At 44.7% G+C, this 21968-nt stretch overlaps 1 protein-coding gene across 1 annotated transcript in view; it reads right to left on the bottom strand.

The window, feature by feature from the left end:
* LOC126456626 (sodium/hydrogen exchanger 9B2-like) overlaps positions 1–21968 on the bottom strand; it is a 299137-nt gene that overhangs the window by 140031 nt on the left and 137138 nt on the right. The gene's annotated exons all lie outside the window — the stretch shown is intronic.

The following is a 21968-nucleotide window of genomic DNA, read 5'->3' as shown; positions in this document are numbered from 1 at the left end:
TTAAGTGAGTTTGAACGTGGTGGTGTAGTCGGCGCACGAGCGATGGGACGCAGCTTCTCCGTGGTAGCGATGAAGTGGGGATTTTCCCGTACAAAAATTTTAGTGTACCAGGAATATCAGGAATTCGGTAAAACATCAAATCTCCGACATGACTGCGGCCGGAAAAAAATCCTGCAAGAACGGGACCAACGCCTAGTGAAGAGAATTGTTCAACATGACAAAAGTGAAACCCTTCCGCTAATTGCTGCAGATTTTAATGCTGTGCCATCAACAAGTGTCAGCGTGCGAATCATTCAACGAAACATCATCGGTATGGGCTTTCGGAGCCAAAGGCCCACCCGTGTATCCTTGAAGACTGCACTACACAAAGCATTACGCCTCTTCTGGTCCCATCAACTCCGACATTGGGCTGTAGATGACTGAGATGTCTAGCAACGTGCTGTTTAGAGGACATCTCCATCCCCTCGCCCTCTTACGGATTTATCGACACCCCCGCAGGATTCACGGTGTGAAACACCTCCAGCACTACTTCAGACATTTGATTTGCCACGTTCGTGTTGGGGCACTTCAGCGTACTTGGGGGGTGGGGGGGGGGGGGGGGAGAGAGGAGGGGCTACACGTTATTAGGCAGGTGTAACTGTTTCTTTGGCTCTTCAGTGTATACAGTGTGAGAGGTAATGATCGTATAACGCTCCCCTGGGGCACCCCCCAATTCACTTTTACGTCTGAAGACTTCCCTCTGTTCCAAATGACGTGCTGCGTTCTGTTTGCTAGGAACTCTTCAGTCCAGTTTCACGGTTACTAATATTCCATAATTTCGTATTTTGTTCATTAGGCGGCCGTACAGAACTGTATCGAATGACTTTCGGAACTCAAGGAACACAATATCTACCTGGGCGCCTGTATCTACTACTTTCTGTGCGTCGCGGACGAACAGAGCGAGTTGGGTTTCACACGATATTTGTTTTCGGAACCTGTTGGTCCCTGCAGAGGAGGTTTTTCGGTCTTCATAAGTGTCATAACACTCCAGCGTGAAACATCTTCCAAAATTTTACAACAGACCAACTACAGAGGTATTGGGTACAGTTTTGTGCGTCTGTTCGCGACCCTTCTTGAAAACGGAAATTACTTGTGCTTTCTCCAGTCATTAGGAACGCTTGTCTCTTCAAGAGACCTACGGTACACTGTTGCTGTAGGAGGGGCAAGTTCTTTCGCTTACTCTTCGTAGAATCGAACTGGTATCCCGTCAGGTCCAACGGCCTTTCCTCTCTTGAGCTGCTTTCCCATCCTTCGATCGCTTACTTCGATATCTGTTATTTTGTAGTGTATATCATACATTACTTGCATGACAGTTGTGACGTATCACTTAATAACGGGTTAAAATAAGGCACTTTCAACGTCTTGAAGATTTTATTCTGTCGTGTTCTGAGGCTTACATAGAGGAAGTGAGAGCCGTTACTCCGGAGAGCATTTCTGGCTGAAAGAACTGTATTGGTATCAAACATCGGGCCTTCTTCTGCCGGGCGTACTGCAGCATCTATAGATGTAAATATAATGATTTTATGGAAGTTCTTATATATCCTTTTTTCCAGTCTAATAATAGAATCATTAAATACTGATAATTTGCACATCCATAATACACTGAGGGGACAAAAATCATGAGATACCTCCTAACATCGTGTCAGACCTTCTTTTGTCCTGCGTCGTGTAGGAACTCGGCGTAGCACTGACATAACAAGTCGTTGGAAGTCCCCTACAGAAATATTGAGCCAGGCTGCCTCTACAGACATCCATAGTTCCGAAAGTGTTACCGGTGCAGTATGTTGTGGACGAACTGACCCCTCGATTACATTCCAGAAATGTTCATTGGGATTCATGCCGGGCGATCTGGCTGGTCAAATCATTCACTCAAAGTGTCTACGATACTCTTAAAATCAACAGCGAACACCTGAACCCCAGTGACATGTCGCGTCGTCATCCATAAAAATTCCATCGTTGTTTGGGTACGTGAAGTCCACGAATGCTTGCAGATGGTCTAGTAACCGTTTCCGGTAAATGATCGGTTCAGTTGGAACAGAAGACCCAGTTCATGCCATGTAAACACATCCCACACCATTATGGAGCCACCACCAGCTTACGCAATGCCTTGTTGGCAGCTTGGTTCCATGGCTTCGTGTGGTCTGCGCCATATTCGAACCTTACCATCAGCTTTAAGCAAATGAAATCGGGATTGATATGAGCACGCCAGGTTTTCCAGCCCTCTACAGGATCCAACCATTATGGTCAAGAGCCCAAGAGACGCGCTGCAGACGATGTGCTGTTAACAAAGGCACACACGTCGATCGTCTCCTGCCATAGCCTAAGAATGCCAAATTGCGCCGCACTGTCTAACGGATACGTTCGTCATACGTCCCACATTGATTTCTGCGGTTATTTCACGCAGTATTGTTTATCTGCTAGCACCGACAAACCTAACATATTTGTCAATGTCAATAAAATTCACCAACAGTCGTGTACTTCAAGATATTATTTTCTTTTATTCTGAAGGCTACCAGTTTCGGCATTTCATTATGCCATCGTCAGGCCCCAAACGCTTCTATCCAAATAAAATTGTCGTATAGCGCCATAAATCACAGTATCGACAGCAATAGATAGATTCATATTGCATAAGTTAATAAGAGATGGCACCGGTCCACCATGGTAGACAAAACACGTCAGAACACTGATGCAGAAGCAACGAAAAAAGCATGCCGAATTCAGAAGAACGCAAAATCCCCAAGACTAGCTAAGTTTCACTGAAGCTCGAAATTTAGTGCAGACTTCAATGCGAGAAGCCTTTAATAGTTTCCACAATGAAACATTGTCTAAAAATAAGGTAGGAAACCGAAAGAGATTCTGGTCGTATGTAAAGTACTCTAGTGGCAAAAAACAGTCAATACCGTCACTGAGCAACAGCGATGGAAATGTTACCGATGATGGTGCCACTAAAGCGGAGTTACTAAATACAGCTTTCCGCAATTCCTTCACGAAAGAAGAAGAAGTAAATATTCCAGAATTCGAAACCAGAACAGCTGTTAGCATGAGTGACATGAAGGTAGATGTCTTAGGTGTTGCGAAACAACTCAAATCACTTAAGAAAGGCAAGTCTTCCGGTCCAGATGGTATACCAATAAGGTTCCTTTCAGAGTATGCAGAAACAATAGCGCCTTTCTTAGCAATCATATACAACCGCTCACTTGACAAAAGGTCTGTTCCTAAAGACTGGAAAGTAGCACAGGTCACACCAATATCCAAGAAAGGAAATAGGAGTAACCCATTGAATTACAGGCCCATATCACTGACCTCAATTTGCAGTAGGATTTTGTGCAAAGAAGGGCAGCTCGTTTCATGTTATTTCGCAATAGGAGTGAGAGTGTCACTGATATGATACGCGAGTTGGGGTGGCAGTCACTGAAACAAGGCGGTTTTCTTTGCGCCGAGATATATTTACAAAATTTCAATCACCAACTTTCTCTTCCGAATGCGAAAATATTTTGTTGGCACCCACCTACTTAGGGAGAAATGATCATCATAATAAAATAAGAGAAATCAGAGCTCGAACGGAAAGATTTAGGTTTTCCTTTTTCTCACTCGCGATTCGAGAATGGAACGGTAGAGAAGTAGTATGAAAATAGTTCGATGAACCCTCTGACAGGCACTTAAGTGTGAATTGCAGAGTAACCATGTGGATGTAGATGTAGATGTAAATATCGTGAATTGACAATTACTTAACCAGCCGATGTCCCCTGGCCATGATGGACCAACAGAGTTGACTCTACACATAGGTCGCTACACTCGTTCGTTAAGTGAACCTCTCCGTGGCGAGAGGTAATGCCCGAAATTTGGTATTTTCGGCACACTCTTGACACTGTGCATCTCGCAATTTTGAACTCCGTAATCATTTCCGAAATGGAATGTCCCATGCGTCTAGCTCAAACAACCATTCCGCGTTCAAAGTCTGTTAATTCCTGTCGTACGGCCATAATCAGGTCGCAAAACTTTCCACCTGAATCACCTGAGCACAAACGACAGCTCCGTCAATGCATCAGGGGAGATACCTTAAGATACAGAGATAATGCGAAATAACTTGATCCCCTTCTAGCAGCAGTTTATCACAGATCGCTGGGGCAATAAAGGGTATCTAGCGACTGGAAAAGGGCGCAAGTCATTCTCTTTCTGACAAAGGGTCGTAGGACATATGCACATAATTACAGGCCTATATCGCAGACTTTAGTCCATTGTAGAATTATGCAATGTATTTTATGCTCTCGTATTATGAAATTTTTGGAGAACGAAAATCTGCTCTACAAAAATCAATACAGATTCCTCAAACAGAGACCTCGCATTACTTTTTATTGTAAAGAGTAACGGTCCTATCACACTTCCTTGGCGTGCTCCTGAAATTACTTTTACATCTGTCGATTCTGTCAGAGTGACGTGTTGAGTTTTATCTGCAAGGTAATCTTGAATCCAGACACAAATCGGTACGCAGAAAGCTCCTATTTTGTTCACTAAACGACAGTGCAGCACAATGTAAAATGTCTCCCTGAAGTCAAGAAACACGGTATCCCGTAGAGGAACAGAGCCAGCTTAGTTTCGCAAGATCCGTGTTGATTTTGCTACAGGAGATTTTCGTTCTCCAAAACTTTCTTAATACACGAGCTTAAAATATGTTCCATAATTCTGCAACAGAATGGCGCCTGCGATACAGGCCTGTAATTATGTGTATATGTCCTACGACCCTTCTTCAGGAAGAGAATGACCTGCACTCATTTCCAGTCGCTAGGTATCCTTTATTGCCCCGGCGATATGCGATAAACTGCTGCTAGAAGGGGATCAAGTTATTTCGCATAATCTCTGTTAAATCTTACGGCTATCTCATCTGATACACGTGCCCTGCCACTACTAAGCGATTGTGGTGGCTTTCTCATTCCGCGATCGGTTATCTCAGTATCTACCACTTTAGCGGTCGTGCGATGACTGGTGAGGGACCGTATTACGATCTTCGGCGGTGAAACAGTTTTGGAAAACCGAATTCAGTATTTGTCTCTGTCATCTTCCGTTACGGCGCTATTATGGTAACCGAGTGACCGAATAGATGGTTTTGATCCGCTTACTGTTTTTACGTAACACCTAAACTTTAGGGTTCTTAGAGACGTCAGTTGGCAAAGTTTTACTGTCAGAGTCATTGAACGCTACTCTCATTGCTCTCCTTAATCTCATCTTCGCCTTTTCTAGCTTCTGCTTGTCAGCTTGGTTTTGACTTCTATTAAATCTGCGATGAAAGTCTCTTTGTTTACGTAGCAACCATCTAACACGGCTTTTAAACCACGATGTGTCTTTTCCCATCCCTTACATCCTTGCCCGGAACGCAGTTATCTAAGGCGTGTTGAAACAATGCTGTTGAATTTTATGCACTTTTGCTCTACATCTTCGTCCTCGGCACTGAATATTTAATGTTGACTACTCAGATACTGTAGAATTTGCATCCTGTCAAGCAAAAATATTTTCCGAACAGTCATTATAACGTCTGTAATCATTGACACTATCACATCATAGTGTCAAGTAATGCCCTCCTTACGTTAAATGATTCGAAACTTTCAGCTCGCTTTGTTGCTAGGAGGTGTACGGCGTTTCTGTAAAGAGTCAGTTTTCCATCTGCGGGAAATAATTTTCGGGCGAAACATTAGAACACTGTCAGAAGAATCACTGTCTTTGGACGAGTTTTGATCGCATGGCTCTCCCATTTTATAGCGGGAAAACTCTGGCCCCCCGATTCCCCATCCCATTACAACAGTATGATCAGGAAACTTGGTAGCCGAGAACGCCGGCACGGTAGCTCAGCGTGTTCGGTCAGAGGGTTAGCAGCCCTCTGTAATAAAAAAACTGAGCTAATCGATCAACAACGAACTAAACGGCTGTCTTACGACGTCCGCCCCGAGCAGATGCAACGAACAAAAGGAAACAAAACGAAATTTAAAAAAAAAAAAAAAAAGAGCGGTAACGCACTGCTTCCTGCACTCGGGTAGGCGCGCCGGCCCCGGATCGAATCCGCCCGCCGGATGAACGACGAGGGATGGTGTGCTGACCAGCCTAGATGTGTTTTTTAGGCTGTTTTCCACATCCCGCTAGGTGAATAATGAGCTGGTCCCCACGTTCCGCCTCAGTTAGACGCGTTGCAGACATCTGAAACACGTTCGCACTGTTCCACGATTTACACTAGATGCAGACAACTGGGGTACACTGATTCCATCCCTGGGGGTACGGGGTGGCGGCAGGAAGGGCATCCGGCCACCCCTAAAACTCACCTCGCCAAATCCGTTCTAACCACGCCGACCCTGCGATCGCTGAAGGACTATGGCGTAAGCGAAATAAAGAAAGATCAGGAAACTTAGCAACAAAATTCTGTAGGTACTCTCTGAAGAATTCTGGCGCTATAGTTCCTGATGCAGGCAGTCTATTAAAGAATCCGATTACCATTTTTACCCACTTTTGCTGCTTAACTTCACCCAGATTATTTCGCTATTGGAATCCTTTATAACCTCACTAGACATTTTCGATACGCCGCCACCACTAGCGGCTAACCTATTCCTGTGATGTATATCCCAATTTGTAGTTATGATTTCATTGCTATTCACTTCCAGCTTCAGCCAATTTTCTGTCAATGATACCATCTGGGCAATATTACCTTTGTTAGGCGATACTAATTCTTCGATGTTACCATGGATGCTTCTGCAGCTTGCCAATATCATTTTAATCTTTTCTGTTGCCCATCAGTGAGGACGAACTTTCTCTGAGAATAATGTCGCTGATCTGTCTTCGATTTCGGCAGGCAGTTCATCAATGGTCCCAGGAAGGTGTTCCTCGAATCTAAAAGACCCCATGTGCACGCCACATGATTCCGCTAACCTAGTAGCCTCTTCCTGCGTGTAGTGTACTGCTGGCCTATTGAGGTGAGTTGTACAATTCTCTACCCGATTGCAGAGGTCGAAAATTTCGCATCCCTTACCATTACAGGACAATCTGAGCCTTTGGGTCAGACTTTCCACTCTGCTCCAAACCAGAGAACTGCAATCGACCCTGGGTACGCAGCTGCAAATAGTGAGCTTAGCCTGCACCCTGCGTGCGATTCTAACTGTTATCACCAATGAATCGAAGACCGACTCGGAACCCAAGCAGCAGGCGTCATTGGTGCTGACATGCGCCACGATTTGCAGGGGGTCCCATCCAGCGCACCCGATAGCCGCCCGCAGGGCCTGCTCCATGCGTCGAACGAGACCTCTCGGCGACATGCCAAGTGCACGCTGGCATTCTTTCTCGACCTGCCAGTTATTTCCCTGAAAGGCTTCGTTACCCGTCTAACGTTGAAGGAAGATACCAAGATTAAAGTTTAACGTCCCATCGACAGTGCCGTCATTACGGACTGAGCATAAGCTCGGATTACGAAAGGATGGAGAAGGAAATTGCCGGACTCTTTTGAAAGGAGCCACCCCAGAATTTGCTTGTCACATTGGAAAATCACAGAAAACTTAAATGTCGATGACCGGTCTGGGATTTGAACCGTCGTCCTCCTGAATGCGAGTCCAGGGTCCCAACCACTGCGCCTCCTCGCTATCTGGGTCCCAGTGTGCCTTCTGTGCTTGTTAGGACTGGCCAGGAAAATCGGCCACTGGCCCAGCAGGAAAGACATCCCGTGCTGCCTCAGATGTATTACCGTATTGTCCCGAAAATAATCCCCACCCCACATAAGCCGCACCCCTAAATTTCGAGGAAGAAATTAAGTAACAAGATTTTGAGCGAAAATGAGGCGCACACTGACAGAGGAGAAAAATCACCAAAATTTATTTGCACTTACATGTAAGATGCAGGTAACGTAAATATTTGTCCTGATATTTGATACAACACATTGGCAACATATTTTGACTCATTTACTATCATCACTATCAGTAACTTATTCATTTCGTCACTCTTACTCTCACTCCTATTATTTCCTTCATTCTCTTCCTACAGTACGCCAACCTCGCTACCAACCTGTGCATTCGATGTGCAACATTTTTTGAACCCCTTTATGATGGAATCTTATGATATTGACACTATGAATCAAGACTCCACTCCCACAGAATGGCTATTGTGGCTTCTTAATCTTACTAGACTATATAAGGACATGGTCTTCTTCCAGCAGCCAATCGGAATACATTTTTCAGTCCTTGGACTGTTTGTTTATTGCCACATCCAGTACCTGTAGTTTGGAAATCATTCCTCCAGGTATTATCTGTCTTTTGTGCAGCAAACTGATCTTTTACTTCAGCAGTCAGATGTCCCTTAAAAGCTTGGCTCGCTTAGCAGGCAGTGCCCCAGGTCTGCAATTCCAAACAGTAGACAACCAGTCAGTCATCAACTGCATTGTCATCCAGCCCTTTTCTTGGTAGCGTATCACTAAGCCTATAGCAAAGTTTTCTTTGAGTGTGGTTTTTCTCTTCAGAATAGCGTAAGGGGGTAACTTTCCGCTACCGCTTGTAACAACTAGCATCGTAGTTAGTCTATCTTTTCATTGCCAGTTCCTCCTAATGAGATACTTTTTGCCCCTTTCAGGCCTACTGTGGTATTGCTTGGCATGTCAAAAAAATACTGGCATTTCATCAGCATTGCCAGTCTGATGAAAAAGGTATGTGCGACATATTATCACCTGGATGACGTAGAGCTGGGAGCTGACCAGCTTCCCGAAATGTGCTGGCATTATCTGTGATAGTGCAGTACTACGTCGAAGAGGAAGGTTATTTCTCCGCATTCACCGGCGACGCCAACCAATACTCGCCTTTCTGTGGTTCATTTAAGACTTTTCTTATTTTCAAGGTCTTCATATTGATAATTTATCGTAAGATAGGCACCCCATCTTCCCTTTTTTCTTGCACATAGGAAAAAACCTTAGTTCCAAGTTCCAGATACTTGCCACATTTCGATCCCCTGGAAGATATTCTCGTTGAAACTGCCTTCTTCCATATTTCTTCTAGAGCAGCCCAACGCAGCGCCTTAGACTCGTCTACTACGTTTGGAGCTTGCATCGTAACTGCACGGAATTCCTTGGCCTGATGATGTTTTTCGCTCGAAATATTTGTTCACATCGTCGTAAGTCAGAGTTTTTTACCAGTATCCAACTGAAACTGAATTATAAGCTAACGCAACAATACTAGTAGAAGTACACATCTTAACGGTAATAAAACACCGGTAAAAGTTTGTACTGTTGAGTAATAAAGTGCCTTGTGGCCAGTTGTGGCTACAGACGCTAGCTGTATTGTTGTACATGAGCTTGAAACTTCCTGGCAGATTAAAACGGTGTGCCGGACCGAGACTCGAACTCAGGACCTTTGCCTTTCGCGGGAAAGTTCTCGGTCCGGCACACACTTTCAATCTGCCAGCAAGTTTCATATCAGCGCACACTCCGCTGCATAGTGAAAATCTCATTCTGGAAGCATCCCCCAGGCTGTGGCTAAGCCATGTCTGCGCAGTATCCTTTCTTCAGGGAGTGCTAGTTCTGCAAGGTTCGCAGAAGAGCTTCTGCGAAATCTGGAAGGTAGGAGACGAGGTACTGGCAGAATTGAAGCTGTGAGGGCGGGTCGTGTGTCGTTCTTGGGTAGCTAAGACAGTAGAGCACTTGCCAGCGAAAGGTAATGGTCCCTTCTTCGAGTCTCGGTCCAGTACACAATTTTAATCTGCTAGGAAGTTCCACATCAGCGCACACTCCGCTGCATAGTGAAAATCTCATTCTGTAAATGAGCTTGTTTGTAAAAAGATAAGGTAGCGAACATGAACCGGACCATGATTTTTCGAGGGTGAAACCTGCATAAAAATTGCGGCTTGTTTTTTTGGTCAAAACGGTATTGGCACCGGGTAACACTTCGTACATGTTGCTAAGGGCTTAGCAACAGCTGTACAGCCCGCTCCATCTTTCGCCTTCTGCCCAGTGACGTGCGAACCCACCGCTGTTCGCCTCTGACTCTCGAGTGAAGACGGACCGCTCAGATACTGGCATCTGAAGGCACAGTGACAGCCAAGTCACCAAGGAATTCCAACGGCCGAAAAGATGTCGCAGATCTCGTCACCGGCGCCGCTCTGGCGCTGCAATTTTGAGCAGTAGCCCGAAGTCTGTCAACTGCGGCCAACGCAGCTCCCAGCTGTTCTCGGACAAAATGGTTCAAATGGCTCTGAGCACTATGGGACTTAACTTCTGAGGTCATCAGTCCCCTAGAACGTAGAACTACTTAAACCTAACTAACCTAAGGACATCACACACATCCATGCCCGAGGCAGGATTCGAACCTGCGACCGGAGCGGTCGCGCGGTTCCAGACTGTAGCGCCTAGAACCGCTCGGCCACCCCGGCCGGCCTGTTCTCGGACAGCGGAAAATTCTCCTCATACCAGCATACAGAATAGACGCTTTCGAAATGTGGTGCTACGGAAGAATGCTGAAGATTAGATGGGTAGACGACATAACTAATGAGGAGGTATTGAATAGAATTGGGGAGAAGAGAAATTTGTGGCACAACTTGACTAGAAGAAGGGATCGCTTGGTAGGACATATTCTGAGACATCAAGGGATCACCAATTTAATGGTTCAAATGGCTCTGAGCACTATGGGACTCAACTGCTGAGGTCATTAGTCCCCTAGAACTTAGAACTAGTTAAACCTAACTAACCTAAGGACATCACAAACATCCATGCCCGAGGCAGGATTCGAACCTGCGACCGTAGCGGTCTTGCGGTTCCAGACTGCAGCGCCTTTAACCGCACGGCCACTTCGGCCGGCTCACCAATTTAATATTGGAGGGCAGCGTGGAGAGTAAAAATCGTAGAGGGAGACCAATGGATGAATACACTAAACAGATTCAGAAGGATGTAGGTTGCAGTAGGTACTGGGAGATGAAGAAGCTTGCACAGGTTAGAGTAGCATGCAGAGCTGCATCAAAGCAGTCTCTGGACTGAAGACCACAACAACCACAACAACAACAACAGCATACAATAAGCACAGTACCTATTCATATCGTAATGTGTAAAAAAAGACTCAAATCGCTAAAAAGCATCTTGATGTCTAATTCCATTGGGAACCATGTGCAAGACAACCGTATTACTGTCAACACATTTTGGATAGATGGCAGCATCGGACTTAAATATTAAAATCCTTTATTTTACAGATCGGTTTCGGTCACTATATGACCACCTTCAGTGCTAAAAGTACGTAAGAACCATCAGACATGAAGATCTTAACACAAATGTGGCCATATTTATACCCACCCTCAAAAAATTCAAATACACAGATTCTCGTACATAGAAAACATAATAGCACAACACTTTCTAATTGGTGCAACAATACTGTGTGGATTACTACTAACAGATATCTTCAATTTTAGTGTATACAATAATTTTTGGAATCACAGAGGAGCCTATTTTGTAACTCTAGCATTTAGTCTTAGTAGTTGGCGATCCATCGTGTAGTGAACTTGTATACACAGCCAACTAGCTAAGAGCTCTGTATTGCAGAAACAAGCCGGTCGGAGTGGCCGTGCGGTTCTAGGCGCTGCAGTCTAGAACCGAGCGACCGCTACGGTCGCAGGTTCGAATCCTGCCTCGGGCATGGATGTGTGTGATGTCCTTAGGTTAGTTAGGTTTAATTAGTTCTAAGTTCTAGGCGACTGATGACCTCAGAAGTTAAGTCGCATAGTACTCAGAGCCATTTGAACCATTTTTTTGCAAAAACAAGCACCATAGTGCCCTCTGTATGCAAAATCGTACAACACGCAGACATAAAATACGACAAATACCATCAATAGAAACCAAAGGCTGCATGAAAAATAACCTTTAAAACCACATGACGATTTTTCATCGTCAGAAGTCATAGCAAAACTTTAAAATTGCAGTACAGGCATAATACAAAATACAATACAGTTACGCCCTCTGACGTATAGTACAAGATAACTGATCTGTAAACTAAAGGCTTTCAATATTTACGACCGGTGCTGCCATTTATTCAAAATTTATTGACTAAAAAACAGTCAGGACTAATTGAAAAATAACAACCAGACCTCAGTAAGAGATAAAATTGTCCCACTGTGGCACTACTGAAGTTGAGATGAACACAAAATACGAACGAGAAGAACAAAAAACACTAAAATATGCTGTCACTCTTCACAAAAATCAAAAAATCTGTAAGTTCTTAAAAACAAAAATAAATCAGACTACTGAAAACAGATGTATCAACAGTTACTTTCCGCTGGGAAGTCAGCTCGCTCAAGGGCTAGTGCACAAAAAAAAAAAAAAAAAAAAAAAAACACCACACACTCACTCAAAGCGGGCTCTTGGAAAATGTAAATAAATACTGTTGAACCCAGACAAAACTTCAGATAATATTCACGTTACCAGGAGCCCGCGAGAAAAGCACTAAACTAAACGCCGCGTACTAATACAAACAACTATTGCTGCTGCTGGTTGCTGGTCCTGTATGACTGGACCTAGAATACAAACTGCAAACTGGCAATAGTTAGGAAAGCATTTGTTAATTCATGAAACTTGTTTGGATTTAATACAGATTTAAGTGTTAGCAAATTCTTTCTGAATGCATTTTTGTGGTGTGTAGCCTAGCATGGAGGCGAAACACGAATGACAAGCAGTTCAAACAAGAAGCTTTTCAAATGTGGTGCTACAGTGAAATGCTGAAGATTAGATGGACAGATGCGATAACTAACGAGTAGATACTGACTGGAACTGGACAGCAAAGTACTTCGTGGTTTATGGCATAACTTGATCAAAAGAAAAGAGGGGATAGCTTGATAATATGCATCCCTAGCCTTCAAGAAATAGTTAATTAGATAATGGACGGATGCGTGGGGTCTAAAAATTGCACAGGAAGATCAGGGCTTAAATACAGTAAGCACATTCGAGTGGATGTAGATACAGTAGGTATGCAGATATGATGAGACATACTCAGTATAGACTGTTAAAGACTGCAGGATTAAACCATTCTTTCGACTGGAAAGCACAACAACAAATAAAATAAAATAAAAAATACGTACATGTGATCGACCTAAAGACGTATCAACACTTTTAGTTTTCCTGCTAAGCTGGATTACACGTTCAGGTCTAGTTCGGCAAGGCTGTAAATAAATTTTCATATTACGGAGCTTCTCTCTCGATCTCTCTTTGAACGGGCCTCGGAAGGTCCAACGTACCGATCGACCGCCGTGTCATCCTTAGCCCTTAGTTGTCACTGAATGAGGATAAGGAGGGGCATGTGGTCGTACATCGTTCTCCCTTCCGTTGTCCGCTTTCGTTACTGGAGCCGCTACTTGCTAGTCTAGTAGCTCCTCGCTTGGCCTCAGCAGGACTGAGTGCACCCCATCTGCCAACAGCGCTCAGCAGACCCGGACGGTCACCCATCCAAGTGACAGCCATGCCCGAAAGCACTTAATTACGGTGATCTGACGGAAACCGGTGTTATCACTGCGTTAAGGCCATTGGTGTGTCACGCAGCTTCAGTCGATAATATTATAAGAGGCAGTCAAATATGAGCGAGACACATGGAAAAAAGTAAGTAAACCGATCATTATTTCGAAAGTAATCTCCATAACTATTAATACGTTTGTCCGACTATGAGATAAGACGATCAGTGCCTTCATAGAAAATTGTTAGCGCTTTCCTGTGGAACCGTGACTATACTCAGGTGTGCACCTCTTCGTCCGACGCAAACAGACGGTCACGAATGTCTTCATTCAGCGCTCCGAAAATTTGGAACTCGCTTGGGGGGAGGTAACATGTGGAGTGGCATTATTCTGCAACAGAGTGATGTTGTCCGTCGACGTTCCTGGACGTGATCACTTGATGACGCCCTTCAATTTTTGCCACGTACCGATGTGCTACAATAGCGGCACCGCGTTCCGGAAAGTCATCGAGCAGCGAGCGCTCGCAGTCGAAGGGCAAGGTTTGTCATGACCTTCCCGGAGCTGACGTGCCTGTTTTGACTACGCTGCAGAAGTTTCGCTGGGAAGCCCTTACGGATCCTTCATAATGTCGTGATATGTCCCCATGCGATTTCCCTATTTCTGGAGCCCTGATGAAAGACGTTCACGGCCGTCGACTTGCTTCGTACGGAATAAGTATGTTAACGGTTATGGCGATTACTTTTGTAATAATAAAGAGTTTACTTACTTTCTTTCATCTGCCTCGTGTCATTTGACTCCCCGTGGAGTCAAAAATGAGATTCCTCCAGCATATTCGAATTCCTGGGCAGTACTGCTTCAAAGGCCTTCAACAAGAATTACATTATTTTCTTTAACTTTTTTCTAAATATTTTATTTACTTTACAGTTGTGGTAGTTGCAGATTCTGTTGTGATCTGCGGAGTGTCGCACTGCGAGGGCGGGCTGGAAAGTAATGCCTCCAATTTTTTTTTCTGAAAACTCTTTAGGCTTTTTAAATCAAGCAAATGTTATTAACAATCTAGGTCTTCGTTCTCCATGTCTACACAGAGGGGTCCAAAAAATGTATCCACTGTTTAAAAGTCCATAACTTGCAAACTAATTGACGGAGTTGTCTCATTTTTGGTGAAAGTGTAGCTTAAAGTTCAACTTAAAGATATCACTGTAGGTGTTCGAAATGGTCACCATTAACATCCACACACAAACGATGCCGTCGAATTGCAGCACGAACTACCGACTGCAACGTGTTCAGTTGGATATTTGCACACGAATGTACAGGGTGTTTCAAAACTGACCGGTATATTTGAAACGGCAATAAAAACTAAACGAGCAGCGATAGAAATACACCGTTTGTTGCAATATGCTTGGGACAACAGTACATTTTCAGGCGGACAAACTTTCGAAATTACAGTAGTTACAATTTTCAACAACAGATGGCGCTGCAAGTGATGTGAAAGATATAGAAGACAACGCAGTCTGTGGGTGCGCCATTCTGTACGTCGTCTTTCTGCTGTAAGCGTGTGCTGTTCACAACGTGCAAGTGTGCTGTAGACAACATGGTTTATTCCTTAGAACAGAGGATTTTTCTGGTGTTGGAATTCCACCGCCTAGAACACAGTGTTGTTGCAACAAGACGAAGTTTTCAACGGAGATTTAATGTAACCAAAGGACCGAAAAGCGATACAATAAAGGATCTGTTTGAAAAATTTCAACGGTCTGGGAATGTGACGGATGAACGTGCTGGAAAGGTAGGGCGACCGCGTACGGCAACCACAGAGTGCAACGCGCAGCTAGTGCAGCAGGTGATCCAACGGCGGCCTCGGGTTTCCGTTCGCCATGTTGCAGCTGCGGTCCACGGATCGTCTCATGCGCCAGAGTTTACACCTCTATCCATACAAAATTCAAACGCGGCAACCCCTCAGCGCCGCTACCATTGCTGCACGAGAGACATTCGCTAACGATATAGTGCACAGGATTGATGACGGCGATATGCATGTGGGCAGCATTTGGTTTACTGACGAAGCTTATTTTTACCTGGACGGCTTCGTCAGTAAACAGAACTGGCGCATATGGGGAACCGAAAAGCCCCATGTTGCAGTCCCATCGTCCCTGCATCCTCAAAAAGTACTGGTCTGGGCCCCCATTTCTTCCAAAGGAATCAGTGGCCCATTTTTCAGATCCGAAACGATTACTGCATCACGCTATCTGGACATTCTTCGTGAATTTGTGGCGGTACAAACTGCCTTAGACGACACTGCGAACACCTCGTGGTTTATGCAAGATGGTGCCCGGTCACATCGCACGGCCGACGTCTTTAATTTCCTGAATGAATATTTCGATGATCGTGTGATTGCTTTGGGCTATCCGAAACATACAGGAGGCGGCGTGGATTGGCCTCCCTATTCGCCAGACATGAACCCCTGTGACTTCTTTCTGTGGGGACACTTGAAAGACCAGGTGTACCGCCAGAATCCAGAAACAATTGAACAGCTGAAGCAGTACATCTCATCTGCATGTGAAGCCATTCCGCCAGACACGTTGTCAAAGGTTTCGGGTAATTTCATTCAGAGACTACGCCATATTATTGCTCCGCATGGTGGATATGTGGAAAATATCGTACAATAGAGTTTCCCAGACCGCAGCGCGATCTGTTGTTGAAAATTGCAACTACTGTAATTTCGAAAGTTTGTCTGCCTGAAAATGTACTGTTGTCCCAAGCATATTGCAACAAACGGTGTATTTCTATCGCTGCTCGTTTAATTTTTATTGCCGTTTCAAATATACCGGTCATTTTTGAAACACCCTGTATGATGGATTCTCGAAGTTCATCCAATGTGCACACACTTTATTCAACATGTAAACGTCAATGTAGATATCCGGATTTAGGTTATGACATGTTCGATATGCTGTCATCATTGCCGATGATGAGGTGCTGGCGAATATCGAAATTCTGCATGACCCGCTAAAGCGTCGGAATATCGATGTTGTCGATGACTATCTGAATAGCTAGTTTCAGCTCAACAGTGGTTTCTGGGTTAATGCTGTACACCTTGTCTTTAATACGGCCCCACAAAAAGGAGTCGCGTGTGTTCAGATCCGGAGAATATGGCGGTCAATCGAGTCCCACGCCAGTGGCCTCTGGGTACCCCAAAGCCAGAATGCGGTCCCCAAAGTGGTCCTCCAGGACATCAAAGACTCCCCTGCTTCAACGGGGTCGATCTCCGTCTTGCATGAACCACATCTTGTCGATCTCTTTGGATAATGGGGATGAAATTAGTTTCGAAAACCTTCACGTACCGTTCGTTAGTCACCGTGCCAGCAAGGAATATCGCACCGATTAATCCGTGACTGTACATTGCTCACCACACAGTCACCCGTTGAGAGTAAATAGACTTCTCGATCACGAAATCCGGATTCTCGGTCCCCCAAATGTGCCAGTTTGTCACATTTTTACGTGCGAATGGCCGACAACAACAAGGCGCGCGCGCATGCGCATACGAATCTCTATCATGTCGCTCGGCCCACCGTGCAGTTTGAACGTCCTAACGCAAACCGTTCAGAAGCCACGGCGATTTTATTTGATATACGATGCACACCACCGTGTACACGCTACATTTCGAGGCCTCCCAGCAGCAGAAGGTTGCAACTTGGGCGAGAGAAGCGGGAAGTCCATCTCGTAACATCCAGAACGAGTAATACCTCAAACAAATACTGAGAGCAGAATAAAAAATTCGGAGGCATTTCCGTAAGCCCTCGTACGAGTGGGTAACAATACATGGTCGGTTCACTGCCATGCTAGAAGACTGCAAGCAGGATATAAGGAAAGTACATCTACATCTACATCTACATCCATACTCCGCAAGCCACCTGACGGTGTGTGGCGGAGGGTACCTTGAGTACCTCTATCGGTTCTCCCTTCTATTCCAGTCTCGTATTGTTCGTGGAAAGAAGGATTGTCGGTATGCCTCTGTGTGGGCTCTAATCTCTCTGATTTTATCCTCATGGTCTCTTCGCGAGATATACGTAGGAGGGAGCAATATACTGCTTGACTCTTCGGTGAAGGTATGTTCTCGAAACTTTGACAAAAGCCCGTACCGAGCTACTGAGCGTCTCTCCTGCAGAGTCTTCCACTGGAGTTTATCTATCATCTCCGTAACGCTTTCGCGATTACTAAATGATCCTGTAACGAAGCGCGCTGCTCTCCGTTGGATCTTCTCTATATCTTCTATCAACCCTATCTGGTACGGATCCCACACTGCTGAGCAGTATTCAAGCAGTGGGCGAACAAGTGTACTGTAACCTACTTCCTTTGTTTTCGGATTGCATTTCCTTAGGATTCTTCCAATGAATCTCAGTCTGGCATCTGCTTTACCGACGATCAACATTATATGATCATTCCATTTTAAATCACTCCTAATGCGTACTCCCAGATAATTTATGGTATTAACTGCTTCCAGTTGCTGACCTGCTATTTTGTAGCTAAATGATAAAGGATCTATCTTTCTGTGTATTCGCAGCACATTACACTTGTCCACATTGAGATTCAATTGCCATTCCCTGCACCATGCGTCAATTCGCTGCAGATCCTCCTGCATTTCAGTACAATTTTCCATTGTTACAACCTCTCGATACACCACAGCATCATCTACAAAAAGCCTCAGTGAACTTCCGATGTCATCCACAAGGTCATTTATGTATATTGTGAATAGCAACGGTCCTATGACACTCCCCTGCGGCACACCTGAAATCACTCTTACTTCGGAAGACTTCTCTCCATTGAGAATGACATGCTGCGTCCTGTTATCTAGGAACTCCTCAATCCAATCACACAATTGGTCTGATAGTCCATATGCTCTTACTTTGTTCATTAAACGACTGTGGGGAACTGTATCGAACGCCTTGCAGAAGTCAAGAAACACGGCATCTGCCTGTTGACCCGTGTCTATGGCCCTCTGAGTCTCGTGGACGAATAGCGCGAGCTGGGTTTCACATGACCGTCTTTTTCGAAACCCATGCTGATTCCTACAGAGTAGATTTCTAGTCTCCAGAAAAGTCATTATACTCGAACACAATACGTGTTCCAAAATTCTACAACTGATCGACGTTAGTGATATAGGTCTATAGTTCTGCACATCTGCTCGACGTGCAGAACTAATTCAGTAGATGGCTGCGATTCCAAATATTACTCTACACCAGAATCATATCTAAATATTGAAAGTGCTGAAGATAAAGCTGAGTTAGAGCAAGAGTATGTAGAAGCGAGATCACAGAGAGGTGCGTGAAGGACAGACTTTGATACATGAAGACAGTTGTACTCTACGAGCAGAAAGAAGTCCATCGGTGCCAGACGTTAACTTAGAATTACCATGTAACGCTTAGCTGAGCTCGTTATATCAGTATGTCCCCAGCAAAGGTTCGAGTGTTCGAGTCTCAACGTGCTCACGACTGTGGATTTTAACATACATATCCTTTGCTTGCATGAAATAAGATGTTGGTGGTTTTCTTGTGGATTTATGCAAGATAATGACCACACAATCATAGAGGGCGCCATTGTGGAGCTCTACAAATGTACTGAAATCAGTCAAGAAACCACAAGCACCAAACTGTAATAGTCGTTAATCAGTCTAATTAAAAATCGTTTGTGTTTATTATTTGAGAAATTAAAGAAGTGAGGAAGGAATGTTACAGTTTAAAGTCCTCTCTACGTTAAGCCCATTAGAGCCACTGCAGTAAGTTGGACAAGGGCCGAAAATGAAATCGACCTGGAACACATCTGCATTCCTCTTAAAATATTTACAGAAACAACAGGAAACACATGAGTAAATCAAGATGGTAAGTCTTGCACATGCGAGTCAATTACTACGTGACCTCACTTAGTAATTGAGGTTATGTACGCCTCCGATGTGGATAGACTATTTGATCCCGTCGTTTATACGGAAAAGCGCCATGTTGAGGTGACCGTGCGACAGTCTGCCGAAGCCGCAGTATCCGTCGTGGGCCTGTGTTAATTTAGTGGGCAAACAAATATTACCTGATAATTTTATGGGTTTAAAACGAAACAGAAAGTTGTCATCTCAAAAACCACATCCGGGTAATACTGTTAGCCCCGTTAAGAGATTCGGCGCATTTGTTATCACACTAAACTTGACCTGTGTTCAAATCGTCGTCTGGCGTTTCAGCTTTAGGTTTTCCACGCCATGCTTAAACCACTTACCGCGAATGCAAGGATGGTCTGTTTTCTTCGCAATATTCCAATCCGAGCTTGCGCTTCGTCTCTAACAACCTCATTGACAAGGGGACGCTAAACTTTATTCTTCTTTCCTTCTTTCTATTATTGTGGTTTCTGGCAGCATACTTTTAATAATTAATATGACAATTAGAGAAGCAACAGAGCAGAAAATTCTAGGGGGAGCTTTCAATGGAATATGTTGCAGAATCTATTGTGTGGAGGTATTCAAATACGAATAAATTGTTACAAACAGAACATGAAGGAAAGTGTCACACAAATCGAAGTTTAACGGCACTATGTGACTTATAAATAGACACGGATCCAGCTAAGAAGATCATACTGAAATGTACATGTACATTTCCCTGAGCAGACAGTGTTAGACATTCACTGCTAACAATTTTATGAGAGTTGACACACATCGTTTGACGTATTCGTAGGCAGGACACTATTCGTGAACCTCATGTAGATTCGTTTTCATGCAGCTGGGACCTCGGGGGATACTCTCCTAGCTAGAAGGAGTATTTGTTTGTGAAGATGAAATTTTGTTTTTACAGTTCACCGAGGCCGGCCGCTTTGGCCGAGCGGTTCTAGGCGCTTCAGTCCGGAACCACGCGGCTGCTACGGTCGCAGGTTCGAATGCCGTCTCGGGCCCGGATGTGTATGGTGTCCTCAGGTTAGTTAGGTTTCGTAGTTCTAAGTCTAGGGGACTGATGACCTCAGATGTCAAGTCCCATAGTGCTTAGAGCCATTTGAAGCATTTTTGAGCTCATCGAAAACAATCTGTATTAATTCTTGACCACAACGGTGGGTCGTTCGAATAAACTTGCACGTGGAATTGTGACGTTTCCGTCAGAACTAACACTTTCCTCCCCAGACATCCGTATTAAAGGATTTTACATTGGAACAAGTCGCTTTTAGTGAAATTGTGTCATTAAAAAGTCTCGTAAAGGATGCGCTGCAAGTGCCGGTGTATTTCGAGACAGCGTTTAGGCTGACAGCGTAAACGCTGTAACGACAGTTGGCGAAGTATGCCGAGCGAAGCACGTGCCGCTCGTAACGGAGCAACGCCTCAGACTCTGAATGGATGACTACATGAACGTACAGGATTAGGAAACACCGCGAGAGATGGATGCTTGAACATATATGCAGATGCTACCCAAGACTGCACGTTGGGCTGTCGTGTTTGACCACGAACTGCCTCTGTGCAGTTGCACTCAACACTTTGCGAGAGACAGTCGTGGTAGGAACTGTCTTCTTTGTAATTGTGAGTGCACTATTACGAGTTTAAATGGCGCTCTTTTGTTGAGTGCTTACGTAACAAAGGAAGCCGAAGTACGAGGGTAACCCCAAAAATAAGGTCTCCTATTTTTTTATAAGTGCATAGACCGTTTATTTCTACAATGATTTACATCAGTTTACATCTTGAACATTTAGCTATTTTTCGACATAATCACAATTTCTGTCGATGGATTTTTGTAGGCGCTGTGGCAGTTTTTGTATGCCCATGTCATACCAGCTCGCCGCCATGCTGCTCAGAAAGTTATGAACCTCTTCTTTCACCTCGTCGTCGGAGCTGAATCGCTTTCCGGCCAAATGTTCTTTTGACATAGGGAACAGGCGATAGTCACTGGGCGCCATGTCGGGACTATAGGGTGGGTGGGGGATAATGTTCCACTGAAACTGTTGCAGGAGAGCAACGGTTTGCCGAGCGATGTGTGGGCGAGCGTTGTCACGGAGAATGTGTACGCCCTTGCTCAACATTCCTCTTCTCCGATTCTGAATTGCCCGTTTGAGTTTTTTCAGAGTCTCACAGTACCTGTCAGCGTTAATTGTGGTCCCAGTGGGCATAACGTTGACCAACAATACCCCTTTCCGATCCCAAAAAACGGTTGTCATGACTTTACTGGCAGACTGTTTGTTTGAATTTCCGCGGCTTTGGCGAAGAAGGATGCCACTATTAGCGTGATTGTTACTTGGTCTCAGGTGTAAAGTGGTATGCCCAGGTTTCGTCACCCGTGACAGTTGAGTCCAGAAAGTTGTCCTGTTCGGCTGCAAGGCGGTGAAGAAATGCGCGGGAAGCATCAACTCGTCCTCAGTCAGCATGCGTGGCACCCACCTTGCGCACACCTTCCAGTAGTTCAATGTTTCCGTTAAAATTCTGTGAGCGGTGCTTCGGGAAACCTCAGGATCCAACGTGCAGAGACCATCCAGGGTGAAAGGCCGATCTTCACGCA

The sequence above is a fragment of the Schistocerca serialis genome, chromosome 2 (assembly GCF_023864345.2).
Source record: "Schistocerca serialis cubense isolate TAMUIC-IGC-003099 chromosome 2, iqSchSeri2.2, whole genome shotgun sequence".
NCBI classification, from domain to species: Eukaryota; Metazoa; Arthropoda; class Insecta; order Orthoptera; family Acrididae; genus Schistocerca; species Schistocerca serialis.
Note: the sequence above shows the minus strand (reverse complement) of the source record. Positions and strands in the feature narration are given on the sequence as shown.